Genomic DNA, 14825 nt, shown 5'->3' with positions numbered 1-14825 from the left:
ACAACTAGGACTTTGAATTTAGGCTTTTAAATTATGCGAGTAAGTATATAAGAAATTCATTTCTTACATGGGAGCACTGAATTTGTCACACAGTTTGCGATTGTGTCTTAAATCAACAGTATTAAATTTCAACCAATAATATATTACATTTGGCTTTTCTGTTTCATTAAGGTCTGATTCCAGCTGTTTTCATTAATAAGCACACAGTACATGCAAGGTATCTTCACTTTGAGGATTCTAGTTTTTAATAATTAGATTCCTTTATGTTGTTCTACTGGCATCCTCTTTTATATTTTGTCAAATGTTAAACATTAAATATTGTGATCTCTTCTGAGTCAATTTGCTCTAACATTATTGAGAAATTTGGCAGCTACTGTGTTTTTATCACCAAATTAGACTTTTCCCCTTAGGTTGTGTTATAAACACTCAATATTTTTATAACTTGAGGCCAAATTTTAAGTGCTTACTACTGACTTCAGCACTTATGTATGTGATCACCTGTAGGTTTATATCTTCTTCCGAAAAACACTTTAACACCATTCCTTCTTTTTATAGCTTCAACTTTTTCAAAAAGTATATTTAACAATTTTCAATATTGTTTCTTAAAGTACTTGATATCTTATCAAAAGCATGCTGTCATGCATCACGTGTCAATATCATTTTAAATTTTGCTCAGTAATTTTTTTAACTAGGAGAACTTGGAGAAAGTAGATTTACCAATTACATGATATTCTGAGTACTTCTGGCATAGTGGTTACATGTTGGGGTGCTAACTGCAAGTTCCTCAGTTCAAAACCACCAGCCACTCCACAGGGGATAAGCTAGGCTTTCTACTCTCCAGTCCAGTTTGGAATCCCACTGAAGCATCTTTCCACTTTCCTACAAGGTTGCTGCCAGTCAAAATTGACTTGCAGGGAATGAGAGGTTTTTGGTTTTTATTTCCCCCAGAGTCTATAGAAACAGGTAAGTTGGATTTTAGAAAATTTAGAACTGTATTCTCAAAACCTTAAATACAAAACTTTAGTAGAGAGGGTTTTTTTTCCCTTTCCTTTTTAGGACACAGTCTGTGAAAAACACCGTGAATCACACAATGCTCAGTTTATTCTTGTTTTTTATTCAGAACATAGCTGTATAACAATTCATATTGCTTGATCCTGTTGTAGGACACAAAAGAGAACCCAACCTCAAAAATAACTTAAGAAGTGCATTTATGAAGTCTTCCATAGCCTCCTGCAAATGAGCTGCTTAGAATTTAGGCTCTAATATAATTCTGATAAATATTATCCCTCTTCCCTTTCTACCAGATCAAGAAATCAAAGAATATTACAAAGAGAAAATAAAATAAAGAAATCAAAGCAAATAAGTCTATTCTGGTTGAATTGTATCCTTTCAATTATTATGCTCAATTCCTAACACCTGTTACCTATAAATCATTCTTTATTTGAAATAAAGTCCCTTCAGCTATCATTGAGTAAAGATGAAATTATACTGATGTAAGGGGCGTTCAAACCCAATATGATTGATGTTCTCATAAGAAAGCACTCTACAACGATGGATGCCGACACACAGAAGGTGGGAGAGAGAGATTGGAGTGATAATTATACAAGCAGAATAATAGCAAGAATGGCTTTTAAACACCAGAAGCATAAAAGAGGGAAGAAAAATAGCTTTTGGAAGAAGAATTTCCTATCAAAATCTTGTTTTCAAACTTCTGGCATCCAGAATGATGGGATAATAAACTGTTGTTTTAACCAACCTGTTTATGGTAGCTTATTATGATCAGGAAACTACTATACCTTGGCACAGGTAGAATGCACCTTCTACACTTGATTGCTACCTGACACTATGCCATTTTTTCATGTTGTTAAAAATAGCATAGAGCATTTACAAAAATTTCTGGGTAAGGCAGTTGGCAATAAAATATAGGAGACAAGCTCTTTTTGCATAAAATATGGTCATTGCTACTAATGTGTTGTCTTGAGTCAATTCTGACTCCTAGCATACATATAGGACAAAATAGAATTGTCACATCAGGCTACAAGTCTAGATTATCAGGTATTTTCTTTCATCCAGCAGCTTGTGAACATGGACATTTCAGTTAGCAGCTGAGTGCTTAAGCATTGATCTATTGTGACTCTTAAAAATTACTGCATAATAAGTATATTTCAGCAGCCCGACTCCTTATGTCTTCATCTTCAAAGGATTAATAATTTTGAAAGAATATTTTTAATCACTAATCATTTATAATAATCTTTGATTTTGTGTTTCACACTTGGAGTCTTGTGGGAAAATGAAACATAAGCAAAGGAGAAATCTGTGGTTCATGTGCATACCATTCCTTCCTAGTCCACTTGCACATAGTGTTTGTCATGCCCCTGAATCCAGAATTCTTGTCGACACTGGAATTGTGAGACTCGGTGATACTCAAAGAGTATGAGGTAAATATTCTGCACCAATGACTGAATAAGAAAGACACTGATAATTCCACGTGTTAGCCGGGTAGACTAGAGAGGGAGGGTTTTATAGAAAGGGCAATTGTACCTTCCAACGCAGTCCAGTCCAAGACCATATATTAGCCCATTTGTCTGATACCCATCTTTAAAGTTCTCTTCCAATTCACGAAACACATACAATGAGGCCCAATGCAGGACAATCACAAGCTGGTGAGTAGAAAGTCTTTGGATCCAGTGGTGTTGTAAGCATCTCAGTGCTAGCAGGGGTCTCAACATGGCTTCTCCGTTTCCCAGGGCACAGGCTCTATCAGTGTTGTGCCATGTGTCTGGTCAGTAGAGGTTCTCCCTTGTGTCTTTTATCAGTTGCAATGTCTCCTGGGGAGTGAGGAGAGAGAGAGAGAGAGAGAGAGAGAGAGAGAGAGAGAGAGAGAGAGAGAGAGAGAAGAAGAAGAAGAAGAAGAAGAAGAAGAAGAAGAAGAAGAAGAAGAAGAAGAAGAAGAAGAAGAAGAAGAAGGAGAAGAAGAAGGTGAAGAAGAAGAAGAAGAAGAAGAAGAAGAAGAAGAAGAAGAAGAAGAAGAAGAAGAAGAAGAAGAAGAAGAAGAAGAAGGAAAGAAAAGAGGAGAGGAGAGGAGAGAAGAGAAGAGAAGAGAAGAGAAGAGAAGAGAAGAGAAGAGAAGAGAAGAGGAGTGTTTTCCACCTCCAAGGAGGAAATTCAGGAATTCCCAGAATTCTCAGGAGAAGGCCATCCCCACACAGAGGTTTCATTGGCTATGATCTGATCAACAGACTAGTCTCCCTCCACCCCTTCACTTGTAATCCTGTAAAGTTGACACCAGATTATGTAACTACCACACTCCAGGAGCCCGAGTTTTCCATTTAAACTACGACTTGTTTCAAACACAGAAAGAAAGAAGTGGTTTCTGGTAAAAATAAGCAATCCAAGCAGCCGATGATATGCTTTTCACTTGGGCTGTTGCTGACTGTGGTGGAATAGTGACACAGTACAACTACCCCATAGGGGGGCGTATGGAGTGGGGTGTGTGTGTGTGTGTGTGTGTGTGTGTGTGTGTGTGTGTGTCTGTGTCTGTGTTATACGTCCCTTTATTAGCCAACCACTTACTTGGAAAGAAAAAAAGAATGGTCCATAATTCTGTTTTCTTTCACTTCTTCCTCACTCATCACTATGCTGAAGGTAAAGTAGTATTGGTAAAAACATGAATCACGAAGTGAAATAAAAATAAAGAATTAATTTTGTGTAGCATTTCCACAGTTCTAGTTAGAGCAAAATGCACATTTATGTTAGAGCTACATAATACTAATGCATATTTTTGTATTAAAAAATACACTGACACCTTTAAACACAGCCAAAGAAGTTACTGGGGGACAATTTATAGAAGCCAATATGTATGTGAAATAAAAGAGGATAAATGTAACATAAATACCTTAATACAATAGCTCCAAGATCTAGAAAAAGAGCAACAATATAAACCCTCATCAGAATAGAAAATCATGAAGATTCGAGGAGAAGTAAATGAACTGGAAAACAGAAACAATGAGGAAAATCAATAAGATAATAAGTTGTTTTTTGAAAGGATTAACAAAGTTGACAAACTACTGGGAAACGTAATAAAGGAAAAGAAAAGATGAAAATATTTGGACTGAGAGGTGAAAAGAGTTGCATTGGAACTGATCCAAATGGATTAAAAATAATAATAACATACTACTACAAAAGACTGTATACCAATAAGTTTGATGACCTAGAAGAAATGGACAAATATCTAAAAAATACACCATCTACCCAAATTAATGCAGACTGAAATACAAAACGTGAGAAGACCTGCAACAAAGGAATATAGAGAAAAGTTCATCAAGAAACTTCCAACCAAGGAATGCTCAGGTTCAAATAGTTCCAAAGGGCATTCTACCAAATGTTTTAGAGTAAATTCCATCAATTCTACAGAGACCATTTTAGACTATAGAAAGGGATAGCAAACTCCAAAACTCATTTTATGTAAAAAGCATAACCTTGACACTAGAATGAGGCAAAGATCCCACAAAGACAGAAAACTATACACTAATACCCATCATGAACATAAATGAAAATTCTTATTAAAATTGAAATTACCAACATATGAAAAAATAATTTATTAAGATCAAGTGGGAGTAATACAAGGTCCACAAGGATGGTTAAATATCAGAAAAACAATCAATGTACTCTACCATATGAGCAAGACAAAGAATAAGAAACACATGACGATATTAATAAGTGCAGCAAAGGCTTTAGACAATATCCAACACCGGTTTCTGACTTTAAAAAATAATAATAATGTGTGAGTTTCTGGGGAAGTCAGCTTTGCTGAGTCGTTTGAGATAGGACTGATAGAAGCTATATATGGTGGGGAAATGGAGAAAAGGAATTCTGGGTAATTGAAGAAGGTGAGAGAGCACAGAGAAAGAACAAAGTAAAAATATTACTACTACTAGCAATGGGTCATTAAAATGGGCCAAATGGTTTGTTAAAATAATCTGAGATCATTCTTTAAGAGAGGTTGTAAGAATTAATAGATATCATGAAATATATTTCACAAGAAAAAATGGAGAGAGCTCAGAAAGAGTAAAGTAGAAAGAGCAGTCTTTCTCTATCAGAGCTGCTGAACTTCCAACCATGTGAATTGCAGTCCAATGCACAACAAATATATCAGGAGGTCTTGTGTATGTATACACAAGGAATTGAGTTACAGAAGGAAAAATCCAAAACAAAGAGAGTGAAAAGGGGAAAGAGTGAAGACCAAGGAGAAAAAAGAAGAAGAAAGGCAAAAGAGGTCAAAGCATAAAGAGGCAGACAAGGGAGGGGGAAAGAGGGCTCACGGCTTGGGAATGGATGCAGAGTTCTGTCGCTATGGTAACATGACTATGGGGGTATGTGTGCACTCAGGAGCCCACATGCAACTAAGAGGGAAATAAAAATTAAAACCTGGTCTCAAAAATGAAAAAGTAAAAGAAAACCTGGGTTGGTTGGCTGTGCTTGCATCTCTGGAGCTGTTGCTGTGCATGCCCTTGTCCACCTTTAAATGAGCACATTGCAAGTGTGGTGGGCTGTATGGATGGACCGGATAAGTAAGAGAAAGAAACGAAAGCAAAAGCCCAAGCCTGGTTTGGATGGCTGTGCCTAGGTCTGTGGTGTTGGAATGAATGTCTGTACCTGCTCTGGGGAGAGGCTGACTGGACAGGAAGAGGAAAAAAGAGAAAGAGGGGGTATTCCTGCCCCCCTGTGCTGCTGTTGGCACATGCATGTGTCCACAGTACACAGAGGTTGAAGGCGTGCCAGAGGAAGAAAGAAGAAAGAAAGGAAAACATTGTTTTGAAGGTTCACACACAGACAGTCGTCAGGATGTCTGTCTGAAACTGCTCAGGCATTCTGCTCCCTAGCAGGGCCCTAGATGCTAGCGTGGTAAGACGTGTAGCTGGGTGTGGTGGAGCAGGGGCAGTGGAGACAGCTTGTGCTGGGTAGGGGAAGCGCCCAGAAGCAGCTTGGGTCACTGATCAATGATTAAGTATAGTCAGCATCAGTCAGCTGGAGTTGTTGACCTCGTACTTTAAGAACTATTGCTGTGTGTACTTTTCCCCGTCGTATTTTGCTGACTTCTAGGGGTGGACTTTCCTCTTGGGGGATTTTGTTGGTATTTGGTGAGAAATCTTCCTGTGCCTCTTCCTGGGTGGCCATGGTCTCTGGATCTCTCTGGCAACGGATTTCTTCTTTGTCGTTTACATTCCCTTACCCTGAACTTGAACCAGTCACAGAGAGAACTGTAATGACCTCTCTCTGCTTCCTTAACTTCTGTGAGTATGTTATCTAAACACACAATTAAACAGAATACAAAAGGCTTGTGTTGTACAAGGTAAACTAGTCATTTATAGTTTTCCCACGGATGACATAATTGACTCTTCTGTCACCTTAAAACTTACACTGACAATTATCATGATAGCTATCGTTTTCAGTTCTCTTATAATTAGCAAGTTTATGATCACTTAATAGTCTATTATCCTCTACAGATTTGACTGAAATCTGATTTTAAAAATTAGAGTTTACATAGTTCATGAACATTATAAGTAGAGGGATTTGAAGCAAAATATTAATGAAAACTGATCATTAGTATACTAAATGGGTCCTTATGTTTAAAAATAAGTAAACCTGTGTATCTGAGAGTTGTTAGACTAAATGTACTCCATCTCAGTTTAGACAGCAGCATGTTTTATTTTGAAATGTATTCATTTCATCAGACACTCTTTCTAGGTGTCGCTATGCACTTGAGGAACCAAAATATTAGCTATTTAGAAGCATGCGCATTTATAGAAAGTGAATTTCTATTTCAATAAAGCTGACTATATCTCCCTTGATATTAGTGAATAGTTTATAAAATGAAGGCAAGGAGTGTTACTTTTTTTCTAATGTGTTATCTTTATTGACTATTTACTTTAAAGCATCTCACATTACTCCAAATAATATAAATTTAGTACATGTTCTATATTCTCTGATGGCAATGTTTAAATTCAAATCAAGTAAGGAGGAATTTATCATTACTGTCTGGCTTTGAAGATGAGTGTTGCTATATATGAAATATCACCTATGACCATGCACTAGATCCTGCTCTGTAAACACAATATCTAATTTTATTAGTTATACATAACTTAGATTGATTTAAAGGTAGCCTATCTACTTTTTACTTATTTCGTAATTTTTCCCTATGATCCTTTCAGCCATAGAATGTTGTAAATGAAGAGCTTGAGGTCATTTCATTGAATGATCTTGCATATCCAGTAGTGCCTACAAATTCATATCTGTTGCACTAATGGAAATTTGAAGCGAAAGGAAAAGCACTTTCCCATAATTAACTGCATCTAATTTTAAAGTACTTTTCCAGCAGCTTTGATCTATAAATCTGTGTGCTGCTCCCTCTCAGGAAAATACCCAGGTGGGGGGATTCTGCGTAAAGGCAATGAATTAATTAAGCTATACTTCAGGTCGATCTATTTTTTTCTCAGAGAATTTAAATAGCTCTTACATTTATACCAATGCAAACTGTCCACAATAATAATTGCAAACCTTGTTAAGAATGTGTAAACAGAAAGGTATTAAGCTTGACTTCTATTTTATCTTCTGTAAATTAGAAAGTATTCTCTAAATACAAAACTCTCTCCAAATTAACTTCCTGTGTACAAAACAAATCTTGGGATGTCAAACTCCATTACAAATGTTGGTAGTAAATGATGCTCTAAATTAGCCTGGAGAGAACAAGAATAAACATGCAAAATTACAGACTCAGAGAATCACAACAAAATGTCCTATTTTAAAATGCATAGAGAATTAAAAACTCAATGGTTTTATACCGACTTCTAGTCAATATAAAGTGATTTGACACCTCAGGGAAATTGGGGTATTTCCCCCCAAAAGATATTGAAATTATTGAAACAAATTGTATAATTTTTCAAGTGTCAAGCAAGTCAATATTCAGCATTTTATATATAGAGAAAGAGACTAGGTAAAAGAAGAAAGCTTTACAATCAGGAGATTGTAACTATTCAGGTCAGATTTATGCCTTTGATCTTCCTATGTCCTCTCTCCCAAGCACTCTGTTTAGTGACCACTTTCCTCCCATCCCTCAGTTTTAGTTAGGGGGAGATCTCAGGAGGCTTATTTCCTATGGAGTTCCACAAATGAATCTTGGGTTCCCATTGTCATCCATCACCTCTGCACACCTAATTCTCACAATTTAGGCGGATGCTGATCCATCCTTTGACTTCACATTATTTGGATTCTAATCCTTCATTGACTGATGATGGTGTGGTTCTTCCACATGCACTTAGTTGACTTCTCGCTTAGATGGATGTTTGTTCAGAGACCAGCCTTTAAGACCCTTGATGCATTTTATCTGATAGCCAGGTACCATGTAAACTCTTTGCCACGTTTTGCTATAGTACCTGTTTCCTTCCTGAGGGCAAATAGAGAGCAGGGCCATGATGTAAGAACTAATTGTTCTTAAATTAGAGCTAGGGGTTAATGTGAGCCCAACACTTTTTCCTGGATCTACGCTCTCATCCTTTCTTTCTTTTAATTGACTTGGGAGTCGATCTATATGTCGTATCCTCCTTACTTCAATGACATCAGACAGAATTGTACAATGACTTCCATAATCAGTCTCCAAGCATACGTTTCCTTACTGGAGCCCTTGACATCCTCTCCCTTTTACCGCCCGCTGCTCCCTCGCCCCCCACCCCATATACTCCTCTCCCTAAACCTTGTTCTGTTTGCTTTGACTTGTTCCCTATAGACTTTAAGTCCCTTGGTTTCATTTACTGAAAAACTGAAAAACAACAGAACTTCAAGAAGGTGATCCCTAATGACCACACGCCTCTGAGATACACCCTACTCTAAACAAACATAAGCAAAATAAAACACAATGTCCATCACAGGATTGACGGAGTAAGGTGTGTCTAATATAACATATACGGCGTTGATGTAGCAGGGGCTTGTTTGTTCGCCTGTCTTCTGCTGCCTCCGACACCATGTATTTTCTGATTGGAGTCCTCAGACCACCAGTGCCTATGATGCAGAGTGGAGTTCCCAGGTGGGGTCTCACCGGTGCAGCCTCTGGAGTACGGGGTGCTCACCAACGATCCAGGATTCAGGGTCCCGGTGTTGCATGCACCAGGCCTGTGTTCCGGTGATACTTCCAGAAGCCCTACTTTTTGTGTTGCCCACCCGCTGCACACCACTAAAGACACTCCCCAATTAATATCTCCAATAGCAACCCCAGTCACACCTACGCAGACCTGGAGGTCTGCCCTTCCTTCTCCCCGCACCCCACAAAGGCCTGCACCTATGATCTCACAAGGCGACCGACCATTCCCTCTTCCTTCTCCTGAGCTGCCTCTCCCATTAGTAAGCCTTATCCTCCTGACAGGGCCACCTCCCTCTTCCGGGACCTCACCCAGATCCACAAGGCAACAACTCAGCAGGCAGCATCTCACCCCCTTGACCCCGATCATTTGATCCGGCTGTTGAGAGGTGCCGGGCAGCCATGTGACCTATCCTATATTGACCTGGAGCAGTATTGTATGGTTCCGTGGCACTGGTATGGCCCTTTACCGGGCTGCCTGGTTTCCGGGCAGAAGACTGGATGCCCTACAAACTGGAGCTAGTGTTGTTCTGCTGCTTTTTGTACCACAGTGAACGCATACAGTGTTTGTCCTATTGTGCTTGACTAACGTCACCCAGCTTAATGTCTTCTAGACCCCTCGGCATCTTGAGGAGTTTGCTGGTTTCATAGCCAGTGTTTAGAGTTGTGTGATAGTCCACGGTGTGTGTCCCCACAGTTTGTTTGTTTGTTTGTTTGTTTGTTTGTTTGTTTATCCACTCCTCTACTCATGGGACTTTTGGTTGTTTCCAACGTCTTGCTATTGGGAACTGTGCTGTGATGAACCTGGGGGAGCAAGTGTCTGTCTATGATCTGTTTCTTATTTCTTTTGGGTATATTCCCAATAGTGGTATTGCTGGATGATATGGTAGTTCAATTGCTATCTGTGTTAGGTATCGCCATGTCTTCATCAGAGTGGCTGTACTTACTTACAAGTTCACCAACATTGGACAAGTGTTCCACTCTTACTACAACCTCTCAAACTTTGTTGTTCTCAGGTTTTGCTTTTTAAAATTGGGCAACAGCTATGGGCAGTAGGTGGTATCTCAAGATTATTTTGACTTTCATTTTCAAGATGGTTAATGGCCAGACGCATTTCCTCATGGGTTTGTTAGCAATTTGAGTATCATCCTTTGTGAATTGTCTGTTCAGGTCCTTTGCCCACCTTCTCAGAGGTCTATTAATTTATTTCTTGTTAAATTCTGCAGATCTTATTAGTTAGCCCTTTGTTCATATATCAAAACTAAATTATCTTCTGCCTTTCTGTGGATACTCTTTTAATGAAGTCTTTGGATATACAAAGTGTTTTGTTTTTAATAGGTCCCATTCATCTATTTTATCTACCACAGAGTGTTTCCTTTGTTATTTCTGATAGTCCATGTATTCCCCACAATAGGGATTTAGCTGTGTCCCAATTTTCTCATTAATGATCCTGATAGATGTATAGATCACATTTTGGTCTTTGATCCACATGGAGTTTGTTTTTGGGCAGAGAGTGAGAAATGGATCTTGTTTCATTTTTCTCCAAGTGGAGATCCAGGTTTTCCAACCCCATTTATTGAAGAAGGCATCTGCTTGGCAACCAATATTTGGGGGACTTTGTTAAAAATCCGTTGCCTAAAACAAAGAAACAAACATACCATGAGTTGTAGATTATTCCCCCCTGGGTTTTCTGTTCTCATCCTATGGTCTGAGAATCTGTCTTTATACCACTACCAGGCTGTTTTTCACAACTGTGGCTGTACGAGCCAGCACTCCCACAAAACTGATGCCCATTTGTTTTGTTTGTTTGTTTGTTTGTTTTTATATGAGAAGGATAGTGCATTTGGAGTTTGTTCCACCTGGTCAGACTGTTAATCAAGCTTTCTATTTAGAGGTTCTGAAGAGATTGCATAACAGTTTGCGGCCAAAAAGGCCCGATTTGTGGCAGACCATGGACTGATTTTGCCACCATGGCAATGTACCTGCTCACACAGCCTTCTCAGTGTGCCAACTTTTGGTAAAAAAAACAGCATGCCTCTTGCCCCATGCGCCTTATTCACCTGACCTTGCTCTGTGCAACTTCTTTTTGTTTTCCTGAATGAAGAGGGACATGAAAGGAGAACAATTGATGACAGAAGAGGTGAACAACAACAACAAATAACAAGGGACGTGCTTTCAGCCATCTAGACAGATGCGTTTGAAAACTGTTTCCAAGAATGGAATCGCAGATTTGACAAATGTATTAAGTGTAATGGAAAATACTTTGAATGTGATAAGGTTGTTTAGTAAGAAAAAAATGAAATACACAGCTTTGTAAAAAATCTGTCTGGGGAGGATACCCCCATTTAGTAGGTTTTGAGGTAAGGCCAAGATGATTTACTTTTGCTTCTAGAGGAATTCTTTGCCTATTCTGGGCTTCTTCCCTTTCCATATGAGGTTGGTAATCAGTTTTTCTATTTTTTTGAAGAATGATCCTGGAATTTGGATTGAGATTGCATTGAATATGTATATTGCTTTGGTAGTATTGCCATTTTCACAACATTGAGTCTTCTGATCCATGAACATGAAGTATGTTTTCAGTTTTGTAGATCACTTTTGGCTTCCTTTAGTCTTATTCTGTACTTTTCTTCATACAGGTTGTGTTAGGCAGGGTTCTTGGGAGAAACAAAACCAGGACACTTAAGAGTTTATATATTTAGGTTTATACGGTGAGAAGGAATATAACAGCTATTTAGTCCTCAGAGCAGTACAGAGGGCTCAGTTCAACTCACTTTCATGGAACAATTAATATGCTGGAAGTCCTTCAACTCACACGTGGGCTGCTGGGTCCAAGGTCAAGGAAGCAGACAGCTGAGTCCTCCCTTGGGTAAGGCAGCAAACAGCAAGGTGGGTCAACAACAGTCAGCAGCTCAGGAGTTCGGCAAAGCAGACCCTGATGGGATATCAAACTCAAGCAATACAAGGCAACAGAATCCATAAGCCTCAAGCTCAAGTGATGTATGCACCAGCAGCATGGCAAAGCAGGTCTTAAAGGAGCAACATGATCCACAGGTGCCTTGGCCCACAGGTTATGTAGCACACAGGCTGAGGCAGAGAGTTAGCAGCATGCTGGTATAATCACCAGAGATCAAGAAAGAAGCGGGTAGGGCTTGCAGAGCCATTTATCTCTTTGCTCTCCAATTAACCTACAACCTGATAAATCCCACATGTTCCTATTAGCTGGGTTGGCACAATAAACCTAACTAGCACAAGGTCTTTTGGTTTTGGGTTAGATTTATTCATAAGTGTTTCAGCTTTGGTGTGGCTATTGGGAAGTTTACTGACTCCTTAATGATCTTATTCTGAATTCCCATCACTGGTATATAAGAATCCAATTGATTTCTGCTTGTTAAGCTTGTATCTTGCAACTCTACTTCATTCTTCTATTTTCTCCAGCAATCCCATTGTGGACCACTTAGAATTCTCAATATGTAAAATCATATCATCTACAAATAGCAAAAGTTTCAACTTTTTGACTGTGAGTTTGACATGTGTCTATTGAAAGCAGCATATTGATGGATTTTATTGTTTAATCCAGTCTGATACCCTTTGACTTTTAATAGATATGTTTAAATCATTTAATTTCACTGTAATTTAAAATAGATGTAGATTAATTGCTCTCATCTTGTACTATTTGTGAATGATATTTTTCTTTGTCTTCCTTTCTCCTTTGGATCTGTAATGTTTGGGGTACTGCTTTCAGTGTGTTGGTTTCTGGGTGATGTTACACTCTGTGGTGACCATGTTTGTGTGATTCGGTTATTGGTTTTCTGCCCATAAATAACTGGAAAGTATTTTTTGTAATGTTTATTTTGTTTTTATAAATTCTCTAAATGTTTTCTTATTTGAGAAAACCTGTATTCCTCCTTCAAACTTGATGGACCGCTTTGTTGGATAAAGGATCTTGGCTAGCAGACGTCTTTCAGCTTTGAGAACACATGGATCCCATTTCTTCTTTCCGGCATGGTCTCTGTGGAGCTGTCTGAGCTTATTCTCATCTGCTTTCCTATATAGGTGACTGCTCTTTTCCTCTCTAGATGATCTCATGATTCTCTCCTTTTCCTTCAAGTTGGATAATGTGACTACCAAATGTCTAGATGTGTTTCGGGGTTTTTCATCTAATTGGTGTTCTCTCTCCTACCTCAATGGTTGTCATCTCCTCCTTTGTAATATTGGCAAATCCCCCCCCCCCAAATTCCCTTACTATTTTACCTGGTGGCTTATTTATATTGTTTCACTTCATGGAATCTTACATAATTCTCAGACTTTCTTCAGATTATTTGGCTTGTTTGAGTTTAGTTTCACTTGTTTAAATTTGGTTGGCTATCTTCAAAATTGCTAATTTGTTTTTCCATTTGTTTATTTCTGCTACATATTTTCTTAACTCCTGGATATCCAATCCATGTGGGGATTCTAGTATCTCCTCAATATTTGAAGGACTGCCAGTGTCTCACAACTGTCTCAAGGGAGTGAGTTACACTGAGCCATTTGTACTGCTTTATGATTTAACTGCTTTATAATTTAACTGTTTATTTCTTATGTTATACATCTCTCTGTATAAATATATATAAAATTATTAGCATTCTGGTTTTGTTTCTCTAGAGAACCCTGTCAAACAAAACCTCCCTAAGAAAATGCTATGATTTTGTTTATTTTCTTCCCCATTGGTTTTTAAATTATTTGTCATCGACTATAATTAGAGCACATAATGAACACTGCAGGGGCACTGGATTACTAAAGAAACAAATGGCCTTGGAAGGGCAGCACCTTATCTTATGGACAATTAAGTTCAGCACCCAAACTATATATACCCATCATGTTCTTAATTTACATAGAGTTCAAAAAATTCATAATGCTCTTGTTCTGGGTAATAAAACACACCCTAAAATATTAGGATCAGTGGTTTTGTGTCACCCCTGTCCTTCTTTTGCATAGTACAGGGATCCAAGGAAGGTAGGTAAAATTATCTGAGCATTTCATGATCTGAGTCATGTTATCCTCTGTCATAGAACATTCTTGAAGAACGGAAGATTTTCCATGAAAATTAAAGATGCAATTTTAGGATTAAAAGTGATGCCTGAAATCCTACATTACATACAAAATTCAAATTGGAAACTACATATAAATGTAATTTTTCAATTAGTTTTCAGAGTATTAAAACTTTAGAGGAACATTTTAGAAAAAGTTGTTAATAACGGTTAGAAATAGTGTTTTCTTTATTTTATGTTTTGCATGTCTTATCTCTATGTTGAGTTGAAACCTAATGCAAAAAAATACACCATAACATTTGTATTGGATAATTATAACATATTTTATCAAATTTTACTAATCTATTCTTGAAATAATTATTCTCAACTCTGACCCTACAAAATATTTCAAGGGTTGGGAAGCTGGCAAAGTGGCAATGTGGTTCCATTTGTGTCCCTAGTAACCATCCTAGTGAGCAACAAGCAGAAACAAGCATGGCCTGATATATAATAATCCAATAATCAACATATATTGGAAAACAAATGAGTTCAGAGCCATAGGAAGAAACAAGGAGTCAGCTCAAACATTTGTAAATCCTAAAAAATTTTTAAAAAACATTCACTTATCATAACCATTGTGGGACAAGTCAGGGTAGCATTCTAAGCACGGGACACTAAATAGGAGGAAC

This window comes from Tenrec ecaudatus, chromosome 11 (genome assembly GCF_050624435.1).
Source record: "Tenrec ecaudatus isolate mTenEca1 chromosome 11, mTenEca1.hap1, whole genome shotgun sequence".
Taxonomy (NCBI): domain Eukaryota; kingdom Metazoa; phylum Chordata; class Mammalia; order Afrosoricida; family Tenrecidae; genus Tenrec; species Tenrec ecaudatus.
This window is presented reverse-complemented; position numbering follows the sequence as displayed.